We start from the raw sequence: 25,349 nt of genomic DNA, 5'->3' as shown, positions 1-25,349 counted from the left end.
TAGCATATGGTGAACTGGGTGACGTGAGTGACAGGCATTTTTTCTTCACAGGTCTGGAGGCTAGAGGCTGAGGACAGGGTGCCAGCATGGTTGGGTTCTTGGTGTGGCTACCTTTCTGACTTCCCTCTCTAATGACAGAGGAAGGCAACTGAGATGAGGACTCATCATGGGAGCTCTGGGATATTGACCTCACCTAGAGCAAATGATCTCTCACAGGCATAACCTCCAAATCCCTTCACATTGGCAGGGGGGGGGGGGTGCAAAGGTTTCAATATGTGAGCTTAGCCCACAAGAATACAGTTACCTTGTTCCATCAAAAGTCTTCTCATTCTTATAAAGGGGTTGACAATATCTAGTTTATAACTTGACTTTGAAGATATTTCAGTTTCCAGCATTATACTTAGAATTGACTAAAACTCTAGGTATAGATACATAGGAAATTGTATTGGGGGATGCAGACTTGTATTTTACTTAAGGCTGAGAGATATGATTTTTGAAAATGCTTAACACAATGCCTAGTTAATAGCTGGAATCAATATATCATAGCCATAATTATTACTTAAATGTATAGTATATTTATTGTTCAGTTCTAAAATGTTTATAATCTCCACTGTGATGTCATTCCTTAGTAGTTTTTTATTTTGGGGTTGTGGGCTATAATTTCTTTTAATTATTGTATACATAAAAAGTGTATAATGTATGTGCATGTGTATGCATGTGTGCGCATGCATGTATTTTCACTTTTGAGTGAATGATAGGTTAGCTAGGTATAGAATTCTACATTGACAGTAACTTTCTCTATGGATTTTATAAGCGTTCTTTCCATATTTTTTGGTATTTGTTTGATGATGTTACTACCATCAGTTTTCTTTGATAATCTATAGATAATTTGCCATCTTTGCCTGAGAGGATCTTTCCTTTATCTATATGTGCTTCACAGTTCCACTGTGATGTATAGACACTTAGCTAGATCATTGTTAAAGTTCCTGTGTATCCATGTGTATAGGTTTAATTAATTCTAACTATAATGCTGGAAACTGATAGAGGAAGGAGGAATGAATAAGGGCCTTTTTATATTTTATATTACAGGGGCTTCTCATTGTAAAAAGCAGTCTTCACATGCACATTGTAAGCAGCATGTACACACTGCTAATAATCTTGTTCTGAGTCAACCTTTGACCCAGATGGCAATTGGGAGGAATGCAAGGTTCAGTGGCTTTGGGAATATCAGAACTCAGTTACACAGAAAAAGATAACAATCCCAGGTGTGATGGTATATACCTTTAATCCCAGGCTGTGGTAGGAGGATTGCTGTGAGTTTGAGGCCAGCCTGAGACTACATAATGAATTCCAGATCAGCCTGGGCTAGAGTGAGACCCCATCTCAAAAAAAAAAAAAAAAAAAAAAAGATAATAATGAAGGACAAGAAGAGAAGCATCAATACTATGGATCTCAGAGACAAGAGTGACCACCTGGCCAGAGGGACATGGTGAAACTTTGGAATGATTGTTCTCATTTCTATGAGATTATTCTCATTTCTATGAAGTCTGATAGACAGAGATGAGAGGGACGGCAAATTTTGGGGATATTAATCCAGTTCTCTGGATAAAACACAGCTTACAGATTCAATTTCTGTTTGTGTTTATCCATGTTTGTGGGGACAAACACCTGAGCTCCAGTACTCTGGCTACAGAGCAATTAATATATTACCCTTTTGCCTTTTGATATCATTTCTTTTACTTCTTTCCTTCCTTTTCCCTTCCTCCCTCCCTCCCTCCCTCCCTCCCTCCCTCCCTCCCTCCCTCCCTCCCTCCTTTCCTTCCTTCCTTTCTCTCTCCCTCTCTCTCTCTCTCTCCCTCCCTCCCTCTCTCTCTCTCTCTTTCTTTCTTTCTTTTTTAAATTTTTTTTTAATTTATTTTATTTGAGAGCGACAGACACAGAGAGAAAGACAGATAGAGGGAGAGAGAGAATGGGTGCGCCAGGGCTTCCAGCCTCTGCAAACGAACTCCAGATGCGTGCGCCCCCTTGTGCATCTGGCTAACGTGGGACCTGGGGAACCGAGCCTCGAACTGGGGTCCTTAGGCTTCACAGGCAAGCGCTTAACCGCTAAGCCATCTCTCCAGCCCTCTTTCTTTCTTTCTTTCTTAAGACAGGGTCTCACTATATAGCCAGCCTGGCCTCAAAGTCAAGGTCCTCCTACCTCAGCTTCCTGAGTGCCTCACCACACATGGCTTTGATATTTTAATTTGCTGCATATTGGTGTCTTTCAACATTTCTTTTATACTTTTTAACTGCTTTTTCACCTAAAAAACACATTTAAAAATATCTCTGTGCTGCATTATAGGTGGTTTCTTTAGCACTGCTGTTTCATTAGTGTTCTTTCTTCCTCTAGAATGTCATGGAGTTTACCTAACATTACTAAACTTATGTATTTTGAGGTCTATGGTGTTTTTGTTTTTTATATTTTATTCGTTTGCAAGGATTCACACACACACACACACACACACACACACACACACACAGAGACAGAGACAGAGACAGAGACAGAGACAGAGAGGAAGAGAATAGACATGCCAGGGCCTCTAGCTACTGCAAAGCAAGTCCAGACATAAGCCATCTTGTGCATCTGGCTTTATGTAGGTACTGGGGAATCAAACCTGGATCTTTAGGCTTTTCCTGCAAGAACCTTAACCACTAAGCCATCTCTCCAGCCCAAGGCCTATAGTTTTCATCTCATTGGGTGTTTTTCATAACTTGTTTTATTCAGGTTATTTGTTGGTTTGTAATTTATGTTTTTATAAATGGTTATTAGTCATTTCTTTATGTTTTTAAGGATCCTAAACATTTCTTTTTTTTTTTTTTTGTAAGTTGAGCTTTTCATTTAGAGAGAGAGAGAGGGAGAGAATGGGTACATCAGATCCTTCAGCCACTGAAATTGAACTCCAGATACAGCACTTGCATCACTGTGTGTCTGGCTTATGTGGGACCTGGAGATTTGAACATAAGTTCTTAGACTTTGCTGGCAAGTGCCTTAACTGCTAAGCCATCACTACAGCCCTGTTTATTTTTAAAAATTATTTATTTATTTGAGAGAGAGAGAGAGAGCAATAAAGAGGCAGATAGATACATAGATACATAGATAGATAGATAGAGAAAATAGGCATGCTAGGACCTCTAGCCACTGTAAATGAACTCCAAACACATGTGCCGCCTTGTGTGTCTGGCTTATGTGGGTACTGGGGAATTGAACCTGGGTGCTTAGGCTATGCAGACAAGCACCTTAATTGCTAAACCATTTCTCCAGCCCCCTAGACATTTCTTCATAGCATCTGTTACCACTTGGCTAAATGTATCATGTTAAAAAGCCATCTTAGAAAAAAAATTCTTAGACTACAAACTGTATGAGGGCAGTCACTTTATTTTGTTTGTTATTGCATCTTTAGCACCTAGAGCAGTCTCAGACATTGCAGGCATTTAATGTCCATATCATATTTTCCTATAATGCTAACTTCATTTGAAATGAGTTCAGGTTCAACCTTTGCACTTTTGACTGCCTGTCTTGGCTTTCTGCGTCCACCCCTGTAAGCTACTTGGTTTTACTGTTGCTTCCTCTTGGTCCCCACAGATCCCAGTTCCAATCCAGGTTTTCTCTTGTCAGTGCAGACATTCATGCTGTCATGATTTGAGGATATTGTTGATTGTGACACTGGGCTGTGGATCTTTGGGCTAGGCTTCTGCTCAGTTGGGACAAGATTTGTACAGGTCTCAGCAACTTGAGTGTGGGAGCCCCACACAGTTTGGGGACCCATGTTCATGTCGAAGCCTCTTCTCACCCCGGAGAAAGGATTTTGGCCACCTCTGAGCTGGAGCCCAGCAAACCCTCAGTGTTATTCCTGCTTGCAGTGTTTCTGACCCTGACAGATGTTGACAGAAGTGTTTGGAGGGGCCTTAAAATCATCAGTTTACAGTCTCAGTGTGCCTGAAAGTCCTATAATTACAGCTACTTTGGATGCCCAAGAAATCTATCATAACCGGAGGCCCCAGGGGCTTGCTCTTAAGTATGACATGCTGATGTTGGAGGAGGAGACCAAGGCCGAGTGACTTGCTTCAGGCCATGCCTTTTGTAGTAGCAGAGCCAGGAAGGCAAACCCCACTCCCCAGCCAGTAGCTTTGAACACTTCTTTGAACATCTGATTTCTTTCGCAGCATGCCCTGCCTGCTTTACCGCTTATGGCCTCACAGTTTAAGTGCCAGCTCTGGCTCAGGCCCGTCCCTGTGGTCTTTCTCTCTCCAGGCATAGGGCACGTGAGAGGGAGAAGGAAAAGAGTGAACTTCAATAATTAGCTGTAGCCTGCTCAGCACTGGAGGGGGATCTGCTCAGCAGGTCAACGCTCACATTTTACATACGCCACTGCCCTCTAGTGGTGACAGTGAGCATCAGCTGTACAGGCAGGAACAATGAGTCCTCATCCCCAGATCAGTTTCAGCAAACATTATTGTTCTCATAGTCAGAACTGCTTGTATTGCATGAAAACAAACATTGGACTTCACTCTATTTGATATTTTAATGTGAAATATATAAATATATACTTATATAACCAGAAGCTATAATCTAACTCCACTAGAGCTATACAGAATCTATAATTAGTGTGGACCATTTTGAGCAGCGCTGTCCAGTGGAAATAGACTGTGAACCACATCATAACTTAACATTCTCTAGTAGCCACACAGACAAGTAAAAATATTTTAACTTCATCTAAATGTTATATTTTGCTTGGTTTGGGGTATCCAAAACTATAACTTCAACATATAACCAATACCAAAATTCTTGTCTTAGAACTGCTTTTTATTTTGTTATTTTATTCTATTTTTTTAGAGGTAGGGTTTCACTCCAGCTTAGGCTGTGTAGTCTCTGTGTAGTTTTATCATGCCCTCAAACTCATGGGGATCCTCCTTCCTCTGCCTCTTAAGAGCTGGAATTACAGTCATGCGCCACCACTCCCAGATCACTTTTATTTTTTGAGACAGGGTCTTATACAGCTCAAGCTGGCCTGAAACTTGCTATGTAGCTAAAGTTAACCTAGAACTTCCGAGCCTATTGCCTCTACCTTCTGAGCGCTAGCATTGCAGGCATGTGCCATCATGCCTGGTTTATGTGGTTCTGGGCGTCAATCAAACTCAGGCCTTTGTGCATGCTAGGCTGGCAGTCTACTGACTGGATTGCATCCCTATCCCTGGCACAAAGCTTTGGACTCTGGTGTGAGCTCTGCCCTCACAGGTCATCTCATTTGGGTCCAGCCACATTGCAGGTGCTCACTGGCCACGTGGATCTAGTGGGTCTATGTGGGACAGCAATGATGAAGGGTAAAGGCTACAACTGCTCTTCTTATTGTTGTTACTGATGACTATGTGTCCACAAGGAAAAAAAAATCACCAATCTGCAGCAATATGAGAGAAATATGGAGAGTGGGTTTTTTTTAATTAATTAATTAATTTTTAAAAAATTATTTATTTATTTATTTGAGAGTGACAGACAGAGAGAGAAAGACAGATAGAGGGAGAGAGAGAGAATGGGCGCGCCAGGGCTTCCAGCCTCTGCAAACGAACTCCAGACGCGTGCGCCGCCTTGTGCATCTGGCTAACGTGGGACCTGGGGAACCGAGCCTCGAACTGGGGTCCTTAGGCTTCACAGGCAAGCGCTTAACCGCTAAGCCATCCCTCCAGCCCTGGAGAATGTTTTTAACATGCAAATTCAAAATAAAATTATCAGGCCTTTCCTGAGGATAGGATGAGATTGTTCCCCTGACTTGGCTGGTGTTGCTCTATCTATTCTCCTATGAGGTGAGGGTCATAGCCGAGGACAGTTTTCTATCAAGGGTTCTCGTTTGGGAAGTAGCACACTTGCCATTCTCTCTAGGGCCCCATGCAGGCTGGGTTTTTGCCATCCCCCTGGTGCATTAAATCTAGGAGCCACCGTTTCAGGTGGTGTCTTCCCCCTGCTTCGACAATCAGTGCTCACAAGTGGGACGCATGTGGTCCTGGCAGAGTTGCTGGGTGATCGTCACCACATCAACTGTGTATCTGTCTCTCAATCATAAGGAATACGTGTGAATGATGTGAGCATAGGGAGGGATGACCTTGAATTTGCTCTAAAAACAACCAGTTCATAGCAGGAGGAACAAATGACTATTCCAGCAAGCATACAGGCTTTGTTGCCACACGCACTAGAGACTGTGCTGCCCTTACACGTGCCTCTCCTCCAATGTACAGCAATGCGGCTGAGCAAATACAGAAAGAGAAAGCCACCGACTTAGGGGAAAGAGCTTGAATAACCCCTAGGTTCTCCAGCATGCCTGTCCCTGGCTGCCTTGTTTCATGGTGCGTGAGCAAGATATGCAAGAGGAGAAGGCCCCGCTTCCGGAGCTGGAGTCCCCCCCCCCCCCGCCCCCCCGCCCCGCCATTCTTTGTAAGGAGCCTCAACATGCAGCAGGTCTGAATTGCAGTCTGATTCTAGGCTCCTCTCATGTCTAATTGGTGCCCCTCCTTGCTTGGTTTATGTATGTGTCCTGTTTGTCCCAGAAGGTCACAGTCCTGCCCTAGGCTGTGGGGCTTAATCTTGAGGTTTCTTTGAATGTGCATTTTCTGGGCCAGGATGACTCTGGTCAAAGTGCTTGCTCACACAGCCTGCCAGCACAGGTCTGACTCCCTAGTATCCATGTAAAGCAGACACAAAAAGAGGCAAAGGCAAATGCATCGGGCATCCATTTGCAGTGGCAAGAGACCCAGACATACCGCTCCACATGTGCAAACAAACAAACAGACAAGTAAAAATAAATAACAGAGAAAGGTGCCCTCAGCTCTGTGGTCTCCACCACTTGGTACCAGTTAGAGTCTTTTTTTCAAATACTGTATAACATTTATGCTGGAGTCATAACATGGAAACGCTGTCAGCAGATGGAAATTTTGTAAATCAAATAATTTTGATTGCTTTGGGAACTCACAATGTAAGGAATCCTACGGTGAATTATTCTGTAGATTGAGTAACCAGCTCTCTCTTTTTAAAAATTAACGTTTTAATGTATTATCTTGCCTAAGGGGGAAAAGAGATCCTGTCTTCTAGCTCCTTTCTCATATTTAAGAAGTGTATATAATCTGAATTATCCAGCTTGCAAGAAATTACTCTAAGTATTGATAAAGGGACCTTTAGTCACTACACTAGGCCCCAGGGAAAATTCTGCTGGAAAGTCAGGGTTAATGACCCAGCAGCTGTTTTCATGGATTTCCAATGATATGTCAAAATGGCAGGCCCACAAGGGTGAGGTTCTGTGATAGAGCACAGTTAACATCCTGCCATTAGTATCCTGACCTTGTTTCAGTTTTAATTATTTTTACAGTTTTGGCCACAGTGATCCCCTGAGTATTTACATTTAACACAACTTATAAAACCTTTGTTGACTTAGAGTAAGAGGGCCCATCCTCCCTGCTTTTGTGGGAGAGGTGTTAGTATGGCTTTGTGTAGCGGGAGAGTTAGTGAATGCCAACCGCATTAACTGGTGAGCAACCATGGCAATCCAGTCTTGCCAGCTCTTGGGTGTCAGCCCCCTGTGCCCTACCTCCTGAAGAACTTGGTCCCTGATGTGCAGCTCCCATAGCCTTGTCTTCTGCAGTCACTGAGCCTCCACCCTAGGAGGAGTGCCGTTCTTAGAGACAGGCGTAGACTCGAGTCACATTGTCAGGGTATGCTCTCTGTTTCTGCCAGCTGTGAATCTTTTGGAAAGCCATTTACCCTTTCTGCTTCAGTGTCCTCATCTTTAAGATTGGTGCCCTGGCACCTAGGGGCCAACAGTATGTCTTGTGTGGTGTTCCTCCAGGGAACTCTCTTTCCTTCCTTATTGAATCCATATCCTTGAGTTCTAGGACTTTCTTTGATACCATCCTAGCACTTCTGGGGATACAAATTTTGATCTTCACCTCTATATCCCCACCTGAGTATCCTCTCACAGAAAGACTGCATAGACTCTTCATTTGCATTCTAACAATTTGTCTCCTAACATAGGAATTAGAGAACTATGAGTTCAAACTGAGTCTGGTCCATGACTTACTTTTTCTGTTGAGGGACATCTAGGCTGGTTCCATTTCCCAGCTATTATAGATTGAGCAGCAATAAACATGGTTGAGCACGTACTTCTAAGGAAATGAGATGAGTCCTTTGGATATATGCCTAGGAGTGCTATAGCTGGGTCATATGGTAGATCAATCTTTAGCTGTTTTAGGAACCTCCACACTGTTTTCCACAATGGCTGGACCAGATTGCATTCCCACCAGCAGTGTAGAAGGGTTCCTCTTTTTCCACATCCCCGCCAACATTTATGATCATTTGTTTTCATGATGGTGGCCAATCTGACAGGAGTGAGATGGAATCTCAATGTAGTTTTAATCTGCATTTCCCTGATGACTAGTGACGTAGAACATTTTTTTAGATGCTTATATGCCATTCGTATTTCTTCCTTTGAGAACTCTCTATTTAGCTCTATAGCCCATTTTTTGATTGGCTTGTTTGATTCCTTATTATTTAACTTTTTGAGTTCTTTGTATATCCTAGATATTAATCCTCTATCAGATATATAGCTGGTGAAGATTTTTTCCCATTCTGTAGGTTGCCTCTTTGCTTTTTTCACTGTGTCCTTTGCAGAGAATGCACTCTTATTTGGAAAGGGCGTCTCTAAGAGGTTAAGGTCATTAGATCGGGCTTCATTCTGATGCTACCTGTCCTTGTGAAAAGGGAACAGTTAGATACAGAGACAGATAGACACTCTCATGTAGGGGAGGTGGTGTTAAGACACACAGACATGTCAGGTGAAGATGGCCAAGAAACACCTGTGGCTTCTGAGCTATGGAGAGTTCTGGGACAGTCCTTCCCTCATATACCTTCAGAGGGCCACTGGCTTTCCGGCATCAGGCCTCCAGACCTATGGGACAGGAAGCTTCTGTTACATGACCCATTATGTGGCACTTTGCTATGGCAACCCCCCCAGGGACTTATTTTGTTTGCTTTTCTTTTTCCTCTGTCAAACATGTTGGTAGCATGTTTGTGTGATATGTTAAAGTCATTTCAAGGCTTCCTCACATACATGCTTGCATTTGATTCTCCTGAGCAGCAGGGCCAGAAGCCACCTTACTGAACAGCCTCAGATTCTGGGGGACACAGGTTCAAACCATCTCAAAAGGCAGCAGAAAGGTACTGAGACATCCTGCTGGAGCTGGGCTGAAAACCTCCTCCATGTAGACCAGCTGACAGAAAGCTGCAAAAAGCCACACTGCATGTAGCTCCATGGGAGAGAAATTGCCAGTGAAGATACTCAACAGTGGACACTGCAAGCCTAAAGCTGGGCCAGCCAGGCCAGATGAGCCAACAGGTGCAATAGTGGCATGTCTGTTATGGGGGAAACCAACTGCTCTCTAATGGGGCTGGAAGCCTGCTCCACTGGAGGAAATACATGCCTGATACTGAAAACCTATGACAGAGGAAGTCATGAGCCCTCGGGCTGTAACATCTGCTGGTGTCTGGCTAAGTGTATATACGGTGCTCATCACACTCCCTGATAAACACTTTTATTAATGTTTGTGACCATATATTAATGCTACTCTCACTTTAAAAAATATTTTTTTTAATTTATTGGCAAGCAGAGAGGAAGAGAGAGATAGAGAAGATAGAGAGAGAGAGAATGGGTGCTCCAAGGCCTCCAGCCACTGCAAATGAACTCCAGAAGCATGCACTACCTTGTGCGCCTAGTGTATGTGGGTCCTGGGGACTTGAAACTGGGTCCTTTGGCTTTGCAGGCAAATGCCTTAACCACTATGCCACCTATCCAGCCCCTACTCTCACTTTTGGTTAGAGAAACTTCTCTTTTCAGATGGCGGTGACCTCTGGGATCATTCAAAAGGCACCATAGTGCTGAGAAGAAGTGACAGAGGAGTGCTCAGCACTGAAACATCTCATCACTGAAATACACCCTCCAAGGTTCAGGGTCCATTGTGGAAGAGGTGGTGGGAAGAATGTAAGAGCCAAAGGAAGGGTAGGGCGCCTTACAATGTACTCTTCCAGACACAAAATGGTACACAAGACCCTCATAAGAGGAGGAAAAGATGATATCAAACTAAAAGAGAGACTGGTTGGGAGGAGGAGGGGATATGATGGAGAGTAGACGTTGTGAATAATTTGTTTTAAAGGCAGAAGAGGGAGGAAACTAGTATTTACTGAGGTAGCTACAGTCTTCAGTCACATGATCTCATGATCATCCTCCCCATGACAAGCCTGGTGGTGGCTGCTGAGGAATTAAGCCAAGAATCAGACAGTTATGGCGGCGGACAGGGTGCTTTGCCTTGTGCTTCACGTTCCCCCATTTGCACACCGGCTCCTTGAGGCAGAACCGCTTGTAGGAGGGCTGGACACCTGCAGCATTGTGTGGCTGTGATTGGAGCTAGCCTGCTGGGCACTGTCTAGGAAGCTATTCCTTCCAACGGTGAGCTGTCCTTACTTGTGTCTAGTAAAATAAGATGTGGTAGTTTGAATAGATGGCCCCCAATATATTCAGTGTTTCATTTGTTTGCACCTGAGGCCGCCTGGCTGGAGGAGGTGTCACTGGGTGATTCTTAAGGTGTGGCGGTGGGTTTGAAATTCCAATCTAAAGATATACAAAGTGCCTAGTTCCACCTGGAGTTCCTGAAGTGTGCTGTGTGGGTTTGTTTTTGGCTTTTGTTTTTTTTTCCTCTCTCTCTGCTTGGACCTGTGAAAGCAGACCGGCTTCTTCTGCCATTATGGAACTTCCCCTGGATCTGTAAGCTTCAATAAATATCTTCCTCCATAAGCTTCAATAAATATCTCTTCCTCCATAACCGTGCCTGGTCTGGAAGTTCATCTCAGCAAACCTGAAGCTGTCTGCTATATAAGACAAGAACTTTAGTGACCCCTTCTATGGTCTGCTATGGCGTGACTGGGGCCTGAGGGGGGGACAGTGAGCAGAGGCCTGGGCGACATTGCAGATCACGACAGTCAGGAGTGCTGGTGCTCGTTCGGGTTAGGGACTGGTCAGGGCTCCGCTTTGGATGTTCCCAAACTCCAGCTGCAGGAAATAAAGGCACTGCTGGGACCACCCCAGGCTGAGGTAGAGGCTAGCTGGGTATCGGCAAACAATGCATGCGGACTTGAGGTGCGGTCAGCAGTCCTAGGGCGGCCTGAGGGCTGGCTGGCTTTGTGGAGGAGGAACACCACCTGCTGTGGGGCGCTCTCTGCTCCCAGGCCGGCCAGCTGCTCCCCCCCCCCCCCCCCCCGTCACCCTTGGAACAGCGGCGCATGGTGCAAGGCCCTGGGGAAGCCACCGAGCTTGTTCCTCATATGGCATTACTAGAAGTGCCTTCTTGCGTCTGATGCTAGTTCACCGAATGCTTCATATGCACCAGGGGCTGCCCTGATGCTGGGAACACAGCAGTGAATAACACAGCACCAACTTCCAACCCTGGGGTGCTCATGTTCCAGAGAGTCAGTGAAGAGGCCCGTGCCATGTATCAGGTCAGTAAGAGGGTGGGATGTGTGGGTGAGGGTGCTCGGGAAAAGAACTAAAGAGGTGCAGTTTGAGCCATGGGAAGAACATTCCAGATAGAGGCAACAGCAGAAAAAAAAAAAAAAACAACAACAAAACAAAACAGGCAGGGTCATGCCAAACACACCGCAGGACAGGGAAGAGGTATGTGTGGCTGGAACTGAGCGAGTGGGGACTGGAGGTGCTCAGAGCACATGGCCTGTGGCCTCGCGGGTGGTGGTGGGTGATGAGGCAGCTACTTGGGCTTGGAGTAGGACTGAGCTGGTCTGAGTGACCCAAGTATCCCTCGAGGACCCTGGAGATGCCTCTGTGGCTTGTTCTGGCAATTAGAGTGGGTCTTCCCACTTCAGTTAACCTAATCTGGAAAAATCTCTCACAGACATACCCAGAGCTAGATACGTCTCCTAGGTGAGTCTACATTCTGTCAATCAGGCACTCGGTATAAACTATCACAAGTCCACCCCTTGTCACCTCAACACACAGACATAGCACGTTTACACTTTCACTTCCCACTCTCCAGGCTCATGGCCACCTCATAATGCAAAAATGCTCCTGCTCCAACTCCAAAAGTTCTTGTAGTCTTTAACAGTTCTAAAACTTTAAAAGTCCAAGTTTTGTTTGAGACTTCAGGTCTTGTAAAAAGAGAAGTTAAATATGACCGACATATTTCCATTCCAAAGGGAGGAATGGGAGCAAGCAAGGAAAGACTGAGTCACAGGAAAAAAAATGAAGCTCAGCTGGGCAACTCTCAAATCCTGTGGCTTGCTCACTGAGAAATCCAGCTGGAGTTGAGCTGAAGGCCTTCTCTCTGTTGAGTAGCTGTCAAGAAGCTGTGGAAAGAGCTGTGCCGTGTCTAGGACAGTGCCTGGCATAGGTGGGTGCCCAGTCCACAGCGCAGTTCTTCACGATTTCTGGTCCTGCGTGTTGGTTTAAAGTTCAGCGAGATCAGGAGGGCCAAGGAGAGGGAAAGCTTGGTACAGCAGACTGAAGCGAAGCTGGGAGCTTCTCAGCTGGACTCAGCACTGGGGACCCTGCTGCTGCTGTGTGTGCGTCTCTTTGCAGCAGAAGAAAAGCCGGGGCAGTAAAGAAAGGTTGCAAATTTGAACTCAAGTTCAGGTTCTCCTAGCAACATGCACACCCCCGGCTGCTGGCTGGTGGCGTCTGAGCACCAGATATGTGCAGCTGGGGCCGTTCGTGTTGTCAGGAGAACACTGTCGCTCCTGCTTCCAGCGCGGGTGGGTGACTGGGGGCAGTTGCGGGCTGTGCAGGCGGGCGTGGCCCTTTGTCTCCCCAGCCACTGCCTCACAGCAAGGTGATGAGGAGTCAGGCAAGGGATAGGAGAGGGACGCTGCTGCTTCTTTGCTAGGGAGCAGCCTCTTGCTTCAGAGTATGTCCCCAGTGAGCTTGCAATCAGGGACAGTCTGTAGGCGCTTATGACATAACCGATTTCCCATACCGGTTGGTTCCCAGCGTCCGCAGGCCATCTGGATCAGCCGAGGATAAAGTGTGGGGGAGTGTATTGGGAGTGGGGGCCAGGAATGAAAAAGATGAAGCTGCAATTGGTTGGGGTGGAGAGGTGTTTCTTTTTTTTTCTCCCCCTTTGCTTAGTTGCATTTACAGTGTGTGTTGACCTCTCTCCTCCATCCCATTGTCGTGGTTGGGTCACAGCCAGGCTAGCCGGCTGGAAAACAAAACAGAATGCCAGAGCAGCCAGGAAAATCCTGTCCTCTCCAGCAACCTTGGCTCTGACGTCGCCTGTGGGCTTGGCAAGGTGATGGTGTGGTATGCTTGAGGGAGGAGAACAAAGAAAATGCCACTCCCTCCATCCTTTCTTGACCTGCGTTGTCTCCAGTTCTAAGAGTGACACGTTACCACTCCATCTTGCAAACCAGGAAGCTCACTCAGAGAGGCTGAGTTTTAAAAATATGTTATTTACTTATTTATTTATTTATGAGAGAGAGAGAGCGAGAGCGAGAGCGAGAGCGAGAGCGAGAGCGAGAGCGAGAGAGAGAGAGAGAGAGAGAGAGAGAGAGAGAGAGAATGGGCACACTAGGTCCTCCAGCCACTGCAAACGAACTCCAGATGCATGCGCACCCTTGTGTATCTGGCTTATGCGGGTCCTGAGGAGTTGAACCCGGGCCCTTTGGCATTTCAGGCAAGTGCCTGTTTTCTGAGAGCAGGCCCAAAGGAACATTTATTTCAGTTCCCTCCCCAGGGGCCTCTGCTTTGGGAGTAGGTAGCAGAAAATGCATCGTACGTTCATCAAATGGATTTCATTTCCCTCTTGGCCACTTAGCAACCCTACCATTTCTTAGATTTGGTCATAGTTAGACGGGCTATGGGCTAAGGTCTGCATGTCTGAAGGTGGGCTAAAGGAACAGACTTAGTCTATGATCCTCTGGCTCCTTTTTCTCATGTGCTGGCTGAATGCAGAGGACCCTGGGTGGTACCCCAGTCCCTGCAAGATGTTACAGTAACCAGGATGGAGTCTGAGTCCCTGAATGACTTTGTGGAGTGGCTCTCTGACAGCCCTTGACTGCTATGGGACTATGAGTGAAAACTCAGCCAAGGAGCTTAGCACCTGATCACCATAGTTAGGCTATTCTGATTAGTAATAAATCCACACATGAGGGTACAGGTGTGACCATTTTCATGGGCAGGGAGTGAGATGGAAGGGTTTGACAGGAATGTTCCCATGAGTAGGTAGAGAGGAGCTTCCTGGAGATAGCAGTGTGATGAAATGTGCTGCCTCAAGGTGATCAAGGAAAGTGCCCCACTCCACGTGTGTTATATGTATGTGTGTGTCTATAAATCAGAGCACCCCTCTCGGGGTTCCATCTATCTCTTTTTCCTCCATGCCCCTCCTCCCTCCTTACCTTCCTTCTGACAAAATTTCATTGGGCTGGCCTGGAACTGGCTACGTAGACTAGGCTGACTTTGAACTTTCCACCCTCCTGCCTCAGCCTCCAGCTTGCTAGGTTACAGGTGTGTGCCACCATACTGGCTGGTGGGATCCTTTGTGATCTACAATTAAAGAAGAATAATAATACAAAAAAATTTAGTGATAAGGGTGAGATACCTTGGAGGATGTTGTTAGGCAGGGAGGCCCCTGATGCCTCCAAACATTACAGACTATTGCCAGGGCTATTGTTTGCTCACAGGAACTCAATAGTAAGGCTCTTTTGCTGAAGATGCTACATCCTTGGGCTGCAGGACACTGAGAAATCAAGCTGGAGCTGAGCAGGAAGTCTTCTCCCTTTTGGCTACCTGTCATGATGTGAAAGAGCTGTGCAACCTATAGGGGAGACAGTGGTCTTAGCCAGCAGTGGATCCTGTGAACTTCATGTCTGGCCACACAGGCCAAATGTGCCAGTTGGTGTAATAGTGACGTGTATGCTATGTGAGACCAACCGTGGCGTTGAGGATGGGGCAGGGGAGGAGAAACTCGTAAGGCCAAGTCATCTGGTTGGGGGGGAGCTCATTTACTTGCTACTGTTTTCCGATAACCAGAAGCACTTTGTAGTCGTAACTTGTCTGAAGTATTGATAAGGTGGGCAAGGTAGAGTGAAGGAGTCCTCACCTGTCGAGGCTGGCAGCGTGCATGACCCTATTGTTCTGGGCTAGCAGAATCTGCCGGGGTTAGGCACCTTCATTTCCAGCCTTCACGTGGGATCTGTTTGATTTTCTTAGTGCTGCAGGTGTTTGGATGGAGCTGAAGTCTTGCATCGAATTGGGAAAATAAAACCATCGCCAGGTCTGGAGCTTAGAGGTGTGATTTGCTATGTGGGTTTATTTCAGGCTTACAGATTCCAGCGGAAGCTTCATCATGGTGGAGGAAGCTGGCTCGTACTATGTATATCCACAGCACAGAGAAAAAGAGTAGCCAGTAGCTGGCTCAGAACATAGACTAGGCTGACCTCGAGATGCATCCCTGTGACACACCTCCTCCAGCAGGGCTCTGCCTGCTGAGGCTTAAGTAGGAAACTTAACTTTCAAAATTAAAAAAAAAATATTTTTAGTTTTTGGTTTTTTGAGGTAGGGTCTTGCTCTAGCCCAGGCTGAGCTGGACTTCACTATGTAGTCTTAGGGTGGCCTCAAACTCATGGAAATCCTCCTTCCTCTGCCTCCCGAGTGCTGGGATTAAAGGTGTGTGCCACCACACCCAGCTCATTAATTTTTTTTCTTTTTGAAAGAGAGAGAGAGAGAGGGAGGGAGAGAGGGAGGGAGAAAATGAGCACCAGGGCCTTCAGCTGCTGTGAATGCACACCAGACATGTGCGCCCCCTTGTGGTGCTTATGTGACATTGCATGATTGCATCACTGTGTGCCTGGCTATGTGGGATCTGGAGATTTGAACATGAATTCTTAGGCCTTGCAGGAAAGTGCTTTAACCACTAAGCAATCTCTCCAGTCTGGAAGCTTAATTTTAATCAAAAATACCTGAGGCTCTGAAGCCATTTACATTCAAACCACCAGTGTGTGCCCATGTGTGTGTGCATGTGCACCTGTGCAAGCCTATGGAGGCCAGAGGTAGATGTCAGGTGTCTTTCTCGATTGCTCTCCATCTTAGGTATTTTGAGATAGAGTCCCTCACTGAACCAGAGACTCACTCAGACTAGGTAACAAGCAGGTCTGAGGATCCTTCTGTCTCTGCCTCCCAAGTGCTAGAATTTCAGGTGTGTTCCACACCCGACATTATTACATGGGTCCTGGGGATCCAAACTCAGGTCTTCATGCTCAAATGTCAAGCACATTACCCACTGAGCCAGCTTCCAGATCCCCAGGTCAGGGTCAGTGTATCTCATGGTAACTTAGAGATGGGTGGGCAGAGTTCCAAGAATTTCCCTTCTGTGGCCATCTCCCACCCTGGCCACTCAGCCGCTTCCGGGACCATTTGCTCCACTTCATGGTCATCATGCCTGCACTAAGCTGCATTAGCTTTACTGAGAATCCTTTCTGTGCCTCGCTTTGCTCTGCAAGTGTGTGTGTGTGTGTGTGTGTGTGTGTGTGTGTGTGTGTGTGTGACTCAAGAATCAAAGAAGCGCTGGGCCTGAGAGCGCAGACTGCTTCAGTTAACTGGCTGCCTCCTCACCCTGCAGCCATGCATCCCTTGGGAGAGGGGCTTTCATTTGCTGCATAGGGCACTCTCTATGCCTGGGGGTTGGAATATTACCATGCTCAATAAACCTTGTTGCCTCTCTGCTGGATAAAAGAAACCCTCTTCTTCAGAAGGCTTCAGAAGGTTGGAGAAACAGCAGTCAAGTAGTCATTGCAGCCTACCCAGCACGTGGCAGTTACTTGAGAAGTTCTGCCAGGGAAGGAGGGCTGTCCACAGAGCCTGGGAACAGGGCAGCGCCCAGGATTGCTTTTAGGAGAAGACGCTGCAGCAGAAGCTGGAGGTCAACGTGGTGAGCAAGGGCTGGGTCATTGCATGTCCCAGGCACCAACAGAAGCAGCACAGGTACCAGTCAACTACAGAACATTCTGGGGACAGTGGTAGGAGGTGAGGTAGAGAGGCCTGGGGTGGGGGGCTAAGCTCATTTTTCTGCAGAGCAGAAATGCCTTTCCGGACTTCTCTGATTCCCCAGAGGTCCTGTTCTGCTCGTCGCCTTTTTGACAGAGCATCAGCCAGCCGTCCTCCACAGCATGGCTTCCCCTTCCCTCATGATGCTGGCTTCCAGAAGCTGCGCTCTCCCCTCTCTTGGTCTGGGGTCTCTGTCCCGCTGCCAGAGCCCTGGCCGCACATTCTATTGCCTGGGTTATTGTCCTGACCTCCTAACTGGTCCTCCGAGCCCTTGTCTTGCTTGCATGCAATCCACCCTACACACATATGCTAGATTTTTTGTTTTCTTTTTAAATCTTGGAGCCCAAAATTTCTGCTCTAACCAGCCCTGTGACATCTTCTGCTTAATAGCTTTCAGTGACCGCCAAGTGTCTGCTTGATTGGGTGAAACCATTTCTATCCAGCATCTCTTCATGTGGTAGATACTGTCCAACTTTCTAGACTGTTCTTCCATTGTCTAGACTCTCACAGTCAGCAAACACTGAACTCCACTCTTCTCCAAACACCCCCGAGTTCTTTCTGGAACACCTGTCCCAACATCTCCAGAGTTCCATGGATTCCCCTGTGTGCTCTGCCTTCTACCTGCTGTTTTCTGTGAAGCTTTCCCCAACTTCCTAGTAGATCTGCTCTTCTAGCTCCCGCCTTGTTCACAGCCTCGTTCTGTCTTCCTGCTGAACTGCTTCCTCCGGAGGGTGGTAGCGTGCCACCAAACTGTGGTCTTATTGAGGGTGGTACATATGCTCTGGCCAGGGGACCCAGGAAGATCTTAGAAACCACTACTCTCAGGTCATATGGAGGCCCAGAGGAAGAGCAGAGAAAGCAGAGGCAAGGTTCCTGGCAGCTGGGCATATGCCACCAGTGCCGTGTGGAGAACTAGGGTTAGCTGGGCTCGGCCTGGAGCCCTCATTTTCCCCCTGTGTGTCCTGGGCGGCCACATAAGAGGACAAGGCAGGTGCCTGAGCCTGGCCATGGGACTGCATCCGCTGCATGAGGACCAGCAGCCGCTGTGCCAGCCTGCCTCAATACATACTGTCCTGCAAAGACAGGCCAGTCAGTGTCCTGCAGGCTGACCAATCAGAGTCTTCTCCCTCCTTGGGACAGAGGGCAGTGGAGGTATTCAGTGAGGGAGTTTTGAAGGCTTCTCTTACCTTCGAAGTCCTTCAGGAGTCTTGGGTAATTTGAAACTAATGCTGCAGGAGAGCATCAGAGTCCAAGCCCTGGCACCCCTACCAGTGATGCCCATTTGTCTAAGGAGTCTCCACCTCTCAATACCTCCACGTGAGTTCACAAACCGAGAGTGTGACCATCGGTGCTGGCTGACCCTGGGCTGAGACACGTACATATCTACCTTGGTGCAGACCCAGACACTCCAGCACTCCTTCGAAGACCATCTCAGAGGAAACAGCTTTTGTATGACAGCGTGGGATTTGAGGGAAGAAGAAATCAGCCAGCTACTGTGTGACAGATACACAGACTGGGGCAGTGAACATGACCTCACGGTTAGAGAGAAGGAGGAAGAAGCCATTAGGATCTGTGCAGGGCCCTATGTATCAGAAGGGACTTGTAGGGGACACATTAAGGAACTGAAACCCCAAGCTTAGCTATCTCGCCCTAGTCCTCTGTCCTAACATACCACTCATACTGTGCCTGTGGCCACCATCCCTGGAATGTGAACAGTGAGTGAATACTGGTTATCTTATTTCTGTGTTTCAGGGCAAGGGCTGCCTCTCAGTTCTGTCCCTTGCTCAGATATCCTCGGACAACAGGTCTCGTTCTGTCTTGGGTTCTGATTTGTACTTTGAAGAGGGGCATCTTTGTTCTCATGATACTGGGCCGGCATCAGGGGCCTGGGTTCCATCTCTGGAGAAAATGGGACCAGTGGGTAGATTTGTTTTTGGACAAGGAACACTACTGTTTGGGTGGGTGGACAGAATGGAGGTATTTACACAATCTCCGAGCAGACACTGAGCTGTCAGGGACGTCACAGGATACTGCAAACTTCTGTGCATCCACTGGGATGGCTCAGGTAATGCTGGTTTTTTTTTGTTTTTGTTGGTGGGGGGCAAATTGTCATGTTGGTTCCATTGGTTTCATAAAGAATGAGCTCTTTTAAATTCTATGTAGTAAAATCTTTAGATCATTTAAACTTCCCATATACAACTGTATTTGGATCTCATCTGCACACTCTTTTTTTTTCTCTTTCCAAAAAAGGATCTGGTTCAGGGAGTGTGTACTGGAAGTTAGGGGTCCTAGTGTCTAAATATATGGGAGTTGGCATTCTGTTAGCTAGCTTTGCATTGTGAGAAAAAAAAAAAAAAGCATACCCGAGATAAACCACTTCCAAGCAGGAACGTTTTATTTCAACTCATGGTTTTGGTCCTTTGTAACTTGGATCCATCATTTTGGGCCTGTAGGGAGACAGAACATTATGGTGGGGGAAGGTGATGGAGCAAAGCTGGAGGAAGGGGGGGGTGGAGAGGGAGGGAGAGAAAGTCCATTTACTTGACTTCTATCAGGCCTTACCTCCTAAAGATTCTACCATCTCCTGATAGTACCTCAGACTGGCAAAATGAAAATTTCAGCACATGACTCCTGGAGGACATTTACAATTGCAAACCACAACAAGATGGTTGCGCAAGTTAGTATGAATCAGAGCATTAGAATGGTGATGTCCTTCAAACCGCTTCCATCAGCATGATCCCGCGTGAGGCCCACAGCCCTGGGTTTTACTTTATCATCTTCTTGCCGCAGACTGATGGGCACACAGGGAGCCGGGCAGGGCAGGATTAGAATCAGGCCTCCCAGAGTCTATGCCATTTCCCAGAGACCCTAGCCGGGGAGACAAGCGCTGTTGAGGTACACACTATGTAGTTTGTAGCATGAAGCATGAAGTGTGTAGAGTCTAGCTTTGTCTATTGTCCGCCCCTGGCAGCGGTATGTTGTCTTGGTGTAGAGGAGCCAGGGAATAGTCCCAAGAGCAGAAGCTCAGCCCCACGCCAGACATTTTCCTAAGGAGGGCTAGCCTGGGGCAGGGGGCGTCCAACTAGGACCCCTCCAGCTTTGCTCACGGCCCGCTGGCTTTAGAATAGAACGAATCACTCCTCTTCAACCTGGAGTCCATGAGGCTTGAGGTGATCATTTCTTCCTTCCTTATGCTTTCTCTTCCTTTTTGTCCGCCAGGGTGCGCTGAGCACCTAAGGGCTCTGCAGGCTGCTCTCACCGCCTGTTCCGCTGGCGGCCACTGGGTGGCGCATCCGCCCGCACGTGCGGAGGGACAGCGCATCCCGCTTCCCTCCTTTCCAAACCAGGACCACAGCCTCCCGCGCCCCCCCCCACTCCCCCCCCCCCCGACCTGGGGCTCGGCTCCTTGGACTAACCTACTCAAGGCTAGCTGGGTCCAGCTCATGGTCAGTTAAAGAGAGCTGGAGGTCGGTGGGTGGTGGTGGGGTGCTGTAGGATGTGGACAGAAAAGTGGGGTTGAAGCTGAGAAGGAACCCCTCCCGCGCAGCTTGCTCTGGGGTGCAAGGGGCTGGATCATTACTTTGGAAGAACAGAGGAGAAAATGGTCTCTGTGTGTGAGTTACTTGTGGAGGGGCCGTCTTCCTTATCCAAACAAAGGTGGAGAACGTATGTGCTCAGTACAAGCATTAACTCAGTTCTCACAGCAGCCCCACAGGGCCCATTTTCCAGTTAAGGAGACCGAGGCACAGGTTGCAGTCAGTACGTGGAAGACCCTGATTCTTTCCCTAGGTAGCGTCTTCTCAGGACTGGGGCTGGATCTAAGGGCACCTCCTCTCCTACAGGCTGGATAGAACGTGATGGGTAGGCAGGCAGCTTTAATGCTTTCCTGTGTTACTCACTCACTCATTCCACAAATATTGCTATAGGGCTTCCTGTGGGCCAGGCTGCTGCTTGGCATAGGCTGTGACCGCCAGTGAAGCCACAGCCCTCGCTCTGTGGGGCCAGTTAGGGAGCTGTCTTCATAGAAGAGCCACAGTAGTGACAATTATTAAAATGGGTGCTCTAGAGAAAGGAACCCTACTTCTCCTGGTCTGCCACCCACTTCCTCCTTGTGGTCCTTGTTCTAGCCCCGCCCATCTAAGCACACATGGCATATTTGAGTGCAAATGCGTCTACCAAGATGTTTGCTCAGAGTTCAGGGGCTAAATGGTGACTGGGCTAGTGGGCAGCCCTTGGGACTCAGAAGGCAGCGACATCCTCTGTTTCGTTTGGTCAAGTCTAGCAGGGGCTGGTGTGCGTGTCCTGAGGAGGCAGCTTTCTGGAGAGGACACTTCATTTCACGCAAGATTTTGCAGGAGACTGGGGCAAGGCTTTGGTTTCAGATTTGGCCCTGTATCCTGGATGTCACCTGATTTGTGGTGGCCATTTTTTAAAATCTCTTTTCTTTTTTTCTTTGGTTTTGGTAGGTCACTACCACCTACCAAGAGGAGAGATGTAGGCCCACATGTGCTGGAGCGTGGATGTGCACATTTCCCCTTCGCCAGCGGTGTCTCTGGTCAGTGTGGGGACAGAGGCAAGTGATTTAACCATTGGAATATCAGTTTCCTCACCTATGGAGCAGGCAGCAGCGCCTCCCTCCAAGTGTTGGTGTGAGGATGCAATGACTTCATGCTGTCTCCACCCATCATATTTATTCCTTAGAAAGGCCTTGCATCTTCTAGGGGCTTGGTTTCATGTCTGCTTTTCCAGGGAGCCGTGAACTCCTTAAAAGCACAGACCACATCCCATTCCTCTTAGTATCTTCAGTCTCCGGGCACATAGTAGGTCCTCAGTAAACACGTCCATTTTAAACCTGGAGGATGAGAGTAGATCATGTGGTGAGGATGTTATCTTCCCTTGGGTCCACATTTGGGTTTTGGGGAAACTTCTGTGGCTCTGGGTGGCTCACACCTTGCCCTGGGCTTTCTCTGAGCAGAGGGAGAGTTGACCTGCTGACCCCTGCATGGTTCTATCCAGAAAAACCAGCGTTGCAGCCATGTTTCAGTTTTCCTAAGTTTTCCCAGGCTGTGTGCTGTATGCAGCTTGAGGGCTGATTGGCAGGAGGACCAGCCTGAGGGTGTCCCTTGGGCTACTTGGTGCTCCCGTCCAGGTCTGTGGCTCCAAGTCTCTGTCTCTGGAGGCTGGTGGGATGGGGGCTGGGTCACACAAGTGAAGAGTTGCTTTCAGGAGATTCTCGTGGCTCCTCCCCAACGCTCTCAAAGTCTCAGGGACAGGGTGGAGGTTGAGGGGGGATACCAAGGTAATGACATCACCATAGCAAGCCTAAAAATCCTGCCTATACATGGGAAAAGGAGCTACCCGCAAAACATCAGATCCACCACCATCCTGACAGCCCAGCTTTGAGGATGCTGGGAAGGCTTTTTTTTTTTAAAATTATTATTAGTTACGGACATACTCAGTATGTAAACAGCATATGTTGGTGCTATCCTTACCCTCATCCCTCCCCCCTGAATTGAAAGCCTTCTTTTTTAAAAATATTTATTTATTTGAGAGAGAGGGAGAGAGAGAGAATGGGCAAGCCAGGGCCTCCAGCCACTGCAAATGAACTCCAGATGTGTGCGCCACCTTGTGCCTCTGGCTAATGTGGGTCCTGGGGGATCGAACTGAAGTCCTTTGGCTTTGCAGGCAGACACCTAAATCTCTAAGCCATCGCTCCAGCCCTGGAGAGCCTTCTTGCAAGCGCTCATCAGCATGAGATGGACTTGCCCTTGTCCCTGATGCCTAGGCCACTGCCAGCCACCTCTAGGTTGGCACTGAACTCTGCCGTCCGCCAGCCACAGCTCCCTAGCACCACCCCTGCTTCCCTTCCTGCTTCTAACTATTACTGTCTGCTGGGATGCTTGTCTGAGGCCAAGGGCTGGGCATCCTGGTGAGCAGGGCAAGCGATTCTGCAGGTCGTCTGAACTCTGACGGAGGCTGCAGTGTTATTCACTCCTCCTCCCTACACAATGGTTCACTGGAGGGCGCCATTTTGCTCTCCTTTGGAGTGGATCTAGAGCATCAAACATCTCCAAGCCCTGTAGCATCTCTTCCTAAGCAACCCATCCCCTTCCTCCTTCACTAGATGACTGGCCATGTGCCTGTCACCTTTCGCCCTCTGGACACTGCATGCCATTGCTCAACAGGTCTTGCTCAGCCTACCCTTGTCAACTGACTGTGCCATTTCTTCTCCATGCCTGCTACCATTTATTTCCCTCCTTACATTTCACCTGGGCTTTTGCTGTGAATTCCTAACGGGCCCGCCTGACTTACCCTTCCCCAGCCTCTGCATTTGAGTATGTCCTCCGGTGTAAATCTGCTATGTTCCTGCCTTCCCATCTCCCTCTTTCCCTGTCTCCCTCTGTATCTCCCTCCCTTCCTTCCTCTTTCCCTCCCTTCTTTTCTCCCTCCCTCTCTCACTCAGTCCTTCCCTGTCTGCCTCCCTCTTTTCCTTCCTTCCTTTTCAAACATGTTAATTACTATTCCAGGTAACCAGGGGAAGACGGCTATGGCCAAGACCTGCAAGATCTCAAGTGTCTTTGGGCCACTTCTCTTCCACTGCTTCCGGGAGTTTCCAGGGCAGAGCAGGGCACTTCTCCGCTTGGCATTTGGAGCATGTCAATACAAGCTCCATGTTTGTAGGCCCATGTTTTCTGCCTCCTGCCTGGGAGCTCAGCTCTGGCCGGGCGCGCCACTCTGCATCACCAGGCGCATCGTGGTCCTGGTTTGGACCGCACTCTGTTGCCCTCCCCGCCTGTTTCGCGGCTGCAGAAGTGCCCCGGGCAGCCCACGTGCTCAGTGTTTCTTCAGTATGTATAGAGACTCACGAGACTGATACTCGGTGAAAACCCAAAGAGACTCTTAGCATAATAGAGCTCAGAGTCTCCAAGTTTAATCTTCCCAAATCACTTGAGGCCCTTGGAGGCACCTCTTCATTTTCTTTGTCTAAGCTTTAAGAAGGATTCTGTTTAGTCGGCCTGAAGTTGCCTTGGTGAGTCCCGTGGCAGCCTTTGCTGTCACTCTCAGAAGCTCTCGGTGGCTCCCCTCAAGGCTCACAAGCCCTTGTTAGGGAAGCTGAGTGGTGACTGTGTAGAATTTGAGAGTCCTGTGATGCCTCCCCTCGGACTAGTTTCAGTTAAAAGAAACGTAACGTTGATAATTAGTATTAAGCCACAAGAATCATAACGTATAAGCGAGGGAGGAAGGAAGAATGCAGCTGAAATGCCCCGCTGGCCAGGAAAGCTTCACTAGACCCTAAGGCTCTCACTGAGCCCTGACCCAGGGTGCTGGCTTAGCCTGGCTGGGTTGTATTCCGAGAATCAAATGAGACATTTCATGGCAAACATGCTTAGAGCAGATCCATGTGGTGAGTGATTGGGACCCAGCAGTAAGATATAAAACCAAGCCCTTTCCAGCAGTGCGGCTGAGGGAGACTCAGCTTATTTACAACAGGCCTAGAGCTCTCCTCTTGCTGCTCTGAAGTCTATTCTGACTGCGTCTACTTGTTTGAAGACACGAATTTGGTGGTGACCTGTGCCCTGAGTTGAATCTAGTCCGATTCAGGTGAATATGCGTATAGTTCTTTGAGGACCCCCAGGGGTGGGCCTCACCACAAGGTGCTAACCCAGGCGGCAGGAGCTTGGCATAGATTATATACTCCAGTTTGGCTTTAAAATCTGAAAACACTAGCTTATGGAATGCCCCCAAGTTTTCTGATATAGGATTTCAGTTTGTGCTTCAGAAGAAACAAACGTTTGAGTTCTGTGAGGGATTTATTATGGTCTTTGGATACAAAGCCTCGAGTACTGTGCTAGTAACTAATAGTCATTCACTCAATAAGTGTTTGCAGCAGTTTAAAACTAATGCATCTCTATCCTTGTCCGTTTGTGATGGTTGGTCTTGGTTGTGGACTGGCTGCACTGAAAGATGCTTAGGACTGGTGAAACTCATCTTCCATGTCAGCAGAGGTGGTTCCAGAGAAATGATGTGTGGGACAGAGCCTGGGTAGAAAGAAGTTGGAGGAAGGCAGCGTATGGGCCTGCAAGGCCCTCTTCTGTCTGAGTGAGTGTGTACATAGCAGCTTCTTGAACACATCAGATCCCAGTTTCTCTGCCTTTCAATGTAAATGGATCACCAGCCACTATCCAGGAAGCGTCCTGACCTCTAGGCTGGCTTGGGACTGATGAG

This window comes from Jaculus jaculus, chromosome 1 (genome assembly GCF_020740685.1).
Source record: "Jaculus jaculus isolate mJacJac1 chromosome 1, mJacJac1.mat.Y.cur, whole genome shotgun sequence".
NCBI classification, from domain to species: Eukaryota; Metazoa; Chordata; class Mammalia; order Rodentia; family Dipodidae; genus Jaculus; species Jaculus jaculus.
The sequence above is the reverse complement of the archived record's forward strand: the minus strand, read 5'-3'. Positions refer to the sequence as shown.